We start from the raw sequence: 6,093 nt of genomic DNA on the forward strand, positions 1-6,093 counted from the left end.
TTTTTTTCCTCTTGATTTAACTGACCGCCAATACATAATACATAATATAGCAGTTCACGTACTCTGCTCAGCAACACTAAAAGATCCATATAATACAATATTGCAATGGAACACCTATTGGTATAAAGCAGCCCTTTTTTTGTCATGTTGATGGGCACATGTAGTAAGGTCTAACTTGCGCTGTAATATTGATAAGCTATATATGAGTATTCATGTATATGTGTGTGTGTTTGTATATCTATATATATATGTATATACATATATATATATATATATATATATATATATACAGAGAGAGAGAGATTGATCTATATCTATATCTATCTATATCTATTTATATAATATATATATATATATATATATATATATATATATATATATATATATATATATTTATTTATATATAGATATAGATCTCTCTCTCTCTCTCTATATATATATCTATCCGCACATACTCTTTCACATATATTAAGCAATATGTGACCACCTTGTCTGCAATTTATCAATCACGTTCCATGAGATTTAAATCAACTGGAAAAGACAAGTGCTCATTAGCATGTATGTCTTCTCTAAGGGACAAGTGAGGGTCACTTACTTCCCATGTTACTGAGAACTAAGCTCCTTTCATCCTTCACTCTACTGTCCAGCTCCTTCTCTAAGTATTGCTATGCTTATTGCCTCTGAAAAGTTGGTTCTCATTAAGCGGAGTTCAGCAACATTTGTCTTTAATACATCCTGCTGATTCTAAAGAAAAAAATAACAAACAAATTAAACTGTGAGTTCTAGATATGAAATTGCACTGTGAAAAAAACTAACCCGGCATACAGAATTAGGATATGAATATATGCGTATATACAATGCAGAGTATGGACTGCAAAACCCATATGCTACATTTTAAGCTCTCTTTATATGTATGTCATATTGTAGCACCGATAGCATCTGTGCTAAGATGCCTGTGTCACAATGAATTCAATATGCCTCTAACTTTTGTGATCTCTGCATAGTGGCTGACATTAAAGTACAAAAATGAAATGAAACATGCAACAGCAAAAAGGAATAAACAAGCCGCATTAGCTTGAAGATAAGATAACATTCCCTGCTTTGTTGGAGCACTGCACAAATTACTGCTACATTTTATGATAGTAGATAGGTATAGTTATATATGTGACTGCATCATGATTAATATGGTGTATACAATGAATTAACCGTGCACAGGCTGTCAGAACCTTCATTTAACCGTGCATAGGCTGTCAATGAAAAAAAACAACTGTTCCTTAATCCTGGGCAATAGAAAGCATCTTTTTGTTATGTACTAGTGGTTTTGTCTATTTTCTAGGAACGTCCATAGGTGTTTTCTTGGTTTTTACAGGAAACAACTATCCATTTTCTATACCTTCAGAAACTTAGCATTATGGGGTTACGGAATGGTAAAATGGTTAGTGTACGTAAATACGTTTGGTAAAAATGCAAGTTTGTCATGGGTCCATTTATCTGCTGTCATGTGATATTCAAATGTAACTAAATGAAAGTTACCAAACTGAACATGTTAAGATAACATGAAGCCATTTGTCTGCAGCCAAAGTGTCGAGCGTCGTGGCATATAGACACAATGCTCCAGATTTTGCTTATGTTGATTCTATAGTGCATTCATTGCTCACCACAGCAACAAATTGCCCGTGTGAAACTGGCCTTAGTCAACATGCCTCTGTACAAGAATGACTGCACTGTATGAATAGGCTGCAGATGCTGCTGTACAGACTCTCAGCTGTGGAGGATGGAGAAGTCATTTCACAGATGGCGAAGCAGCGATGAGGACCAAGAACAGTGAAGTGTTTATGTGAAAGTTTAGAAGGTTTTCTGACCTGTCTGACCATGAAAATATTAGCTTAGATTTTTCTGTGGTAAACAAATTGGCTTCTCAGCCCCGTGTGTTGACTAGGGTTATAGTTACTAAAATGCAACTCCTGATATTTTACCAATTGCCACAACATTGGCTCACTGATCAATATATCTGACAGGCTTACATTGGAAATATTGTGATTTGTTTTCAATTTTCACACCTTAGTTAAGAGCATAGTTATGTCACAGAAGGTTCTAGAGCCATTTCCCAGTTACTTCTATTCCTATCCTGAATGGTAATGTTCTGGTAACTATATCAGTAAAACAGTGTTCTGCTGGTGACTAAATACAACAGATCTGATCTGACTGTAAAATACTATGGATTAATAGAATAGGTTGTATTTAGTGGATTAATTATGAAACGCAAAATAACATTAGATTAAAAAATATATGTTAGATTTTGTCTCTTATTTATGTAGCATTACAAAGTGTAAAGTTTTGATTGTTAATCTATAATCTAAATGACATATGACAAGAAATTACAGTTAAAATGCTACGCCAGCTCCGTGCTACCACTGTAGAAGGGTCTGTGAGCTATTCTGAATACTTTGCATGTTTTGTGATACTTAACAATATTTCTTCTTCAGGCACTATATATACATACAACACAGACACACAAAAAATACAAACACAAACACATATATATTTATATACAAAGGACAATTTTTTTTTTATTTTGGTGTAAATAATCAGTAAAATCACTTTTGGAAAATCACATCAGATATACTGATCAGTTACTAGAGAAATCCAAAATATTGTGGCAATTAGTAAAAGCAAATGTTATTAAATGTAACTGTAGATTTCTCCTATCCAAGAAAATGCACCCGGCTGGTAATAATATAGGGTTATCACTGAAAAACATTCAAAGCTAATATTTATCATGGTCAGTCAGGCAATAGGTTAGAGAACCCTATGCACAATAGATAGATAGATAGATAGATAGATAGATAGATAGATAGATAGATAGATAGATAGACAGCCAGATAGATAGATAGATAGATAGATAGATAGACAGATAGATAGATAGATAAATAGATAGACAGCCAGATAGATAGATAGATAGACAGATAGATAGACAGATAGATAGTTAGATAGATAGATAGATAGATAGATAGATAGATAGATAGATAGATAGATAGATAGATAGATAGATAGATAGATAGATATAGTTTATTATAAAATCCATTTGCAGTAGAGGTGCATTATTTCTTATTTTTCATTATGTATGACTGTACTTTAAAACAAGTTGCATGAGGAGATCCTTTTATGTGTGTGTGCCTGTGTATATATTTTTAAGTATTTATTATAAAAGTGACAAAAATATATCATGATTTCTGATGTTTGGAGAAAGCATATCTGGATATGGTGATTACTTAATACAAGCAATATGTATTGCCTGTTCCATGAAGGCAGTTGGTCTCTGGCCTTTTCTATGATCTTATATGATCTGCTTTTATATGATCACAGATCTCTGACGTGACTTCTTATATCTTTTTCATTTTTACAGTATTATTCCCAATTTGTATAAGATCTGGAATTATTCACTATATTGAGATGGTCTTTTTAACCCTGCTGTTTTCTGGTTTAAATTTCAGAACACATAGGAGTAGATAATGAATTGATGCCTCTATCGATCTACCCAAACCAGAGCAAAATCAATCCACTTCAAATTTGAGGATTTGCAGACATCATGTGTATGTGCATGACCCTGTATATGTAAATACTAATGCATTCTTGTAAATAAACTAATGATAATGATAGATGTTGGGTCAAACTCTACACATATATATGAAGATGGCACTGAAAAACAGGACTATGGTTTGCATATATATTTATTTTGTTTATATCTTATATGTAAACTAATGTGGGTTGGGAGGTGATGTAAATAAACGTGAGCGTAGTGAAAGCATGTAAAATGTGCCTCAGTTTGTCATAATTCAAGCATCAGCTTACTAAAGAATTGGTACAAATGAATAAATCTAGGATTTTGTTGTTGTTTTTATATGTGCCTTGCCTACAATGTAAGCAGATTTATTTAAGTTAATTTGTAAATGTTTGGAACAACACAGTTTAAAGCTTAGAATACAAACAAAAAACAATCCCCTATATCTGCTGTCAAACATTCCGGCAGCTAGGATGTACATGTAATATATGGTACTGACAGCTCTGCTAGATTTAGTGACAGCTGGCTAACCTGATTGCTGTTCCACTAGTCCTTGCAGCCACAACTGTACAGTTATTAATAAAGTCTATTAAAACCTATGCTGATGGGTTCCGTATTCTTTTAAAGGCCTCCTGCCACAGGAAGAACAAAGTAATATTGATCTATATCAGACAGCCCACATGATGTGTATTTACTTGGCAGGAAAAACATCTGCTGAGTAATCTTCCTAGGCTCAATTATAGATCAACAGCGACATCTGATGGTCTGGCATTGCTTTTATACTTCAGCACTGTGTGACCTAAAAATAGAAGATATTTTCATTTTATTATGAAGGATATTTAGGGGTATAAAAGCACAATATGAATGATCTCCAGGTTTTCCTATGTGCATGAATAGAATATTCTATTAAGGTTTTATAAAATACAATAATATCTACCAACAGCAATCGGTGCATTTGAAACACTTATAAATTGCATTATTTTCAAATGCATATAGAAAAGTTTCAAAAATGGAAATATTATTACACAAATATGAAAAGCTCAAATAAAACAAAAAAAATCCAATAAGCCAGCAAACAACTTGAAAAAATGTATTATCTTACTCAAAAATGAATCAAAACCTAATATGATCAAGCATTGTGCATCAATAAAGGAATCAAATCCCAAGAGAAAAAATGAACTGTATAATGTGCAAATGGAAGTTGTATCTATTCAGAAGTTAACTTAGTATGTCAAATAAAAGTCTGTTTTGATATTGATCTGGATATAATGTAATACTAACAGTTCATCAGTTACATATAGTAGTTAAACCTATTAGAAGTCTAATTTAAGGTAGTTTATAAAATATTATATATTTGCTAATATCTCCTTCCGTATTTAGCAAAATTAAACCCATCAGGATGAAAAATGTCTCCAGCAAACAATTGCACAGACCGTCATTCTCCAGTGTGGATTTTCATGTTGGACCCAGAGCAATTGATGCAGAGAAATTAAAAGTGTTTGCTAGCTAATTTGTTTAACATTGGCAAGTCTCCTTTGTGAGTGTCTGAAATGACTCTCATGAAAACAGAGATAGCAGTAGTGTGGATGCAAAGCACACCATAAGCCCAATCAGAAAGGAGTACATTAAACAATTCTAAACACATTCCATATAAAAGAGGAAGGGTTGTACATCTCATAAGCAGTTTAATATTAAATTTATCCAGGGCTGCCACCAGAAATTGCAGGCCCAGGACAAATGAAACAGACCGAACCTCCTCCTTCTCTCTCCCCACCCCCATTGTAAAATGATCCTAAATTATACACACCCACCCCTGATCTGTCCAGCCACCCCACATCCCCGTCTCTATCTAACCCCTACAGTTAGAGTAGCAAAGAGTTAACCCCTAACTCTTTGCTACTCCTCTGTTTACTTGCTGGCTCCTTTTGGCTCCTCTCCATTGACAGCATTGTTAAGTGACGTCAGGGAAGTTGCAGGGTGAATCTCTGCCTTGTTGCAGTTCTCTCTCTGGGAGTCAGGCTCCTCTCTCAGTAGAAAGCACACCTTAGGGGGCTGGGAATGGACACCATGGTGGCAGCCATGGCACCCCCCCCCCCCCCACATCTTGGGAGTGGAAGTGGATGAGCTGCCGTTTGCCTTAATTCTGACCGGAAGCCTCCTCCCACCCCTCACATCTCAGGAGCTGTCGCTGCCTAGAAACAGATCCTGCCACATCCCTTAGTTCACTGCGGAGGCCCTGCTCCCCTAATTAATCTGTGTGGGCCTAGGGCTTTTTCGGGCCCTATACTGCTGTACTCCCTGAACCCCCGATGGCGGCTCTGTATTTAATCTATAGATGATATTATTGGGTCAGTGGTCTGCCCAAAGCACCCCTGATTAGAAAATTCACAGAAGCATGGCACACCACAAACCCAATAAAGGATGTTATGCTCCAAAAATATCTAGAAGGATTATAATATAGAGACAATAGGTGCGTCAAGTACAAAAGGGCCTAAAGTGTTCACCTTATAGATTTATTTTAATTCTGCTTG

At 35.1% G+C, this 6,093-nt stretch overlaps 1 protein-coding gene across 3 annotated transcripts in view; it reads right to left on the minus strand.

Moving 5' to 3' along the window:
- NFIB (nuclear factor I B) overlaps positions 1-6,093 on the minus strand; it is a 350,292-nt gene that overhangs the window by 243,405 nt on the left and 100,794 nt on the right. The window lies entirely within an intron of this gene.

This window comes from Mixophyes fleayi, chromosome 1 (genome assembly GCF_038048845.1).
Source record: "Mixophyes fleayi isolate aMixFle1 chromosome 1, aMixFle1.hap1, whole genome shotgun sequence".
Lineage (NCBI taxonomy): Eukaryota > Metazoa > Chordata > Amphibia > Anura > Limnodynastidae > Mixophyes > Mixophyes fleayi.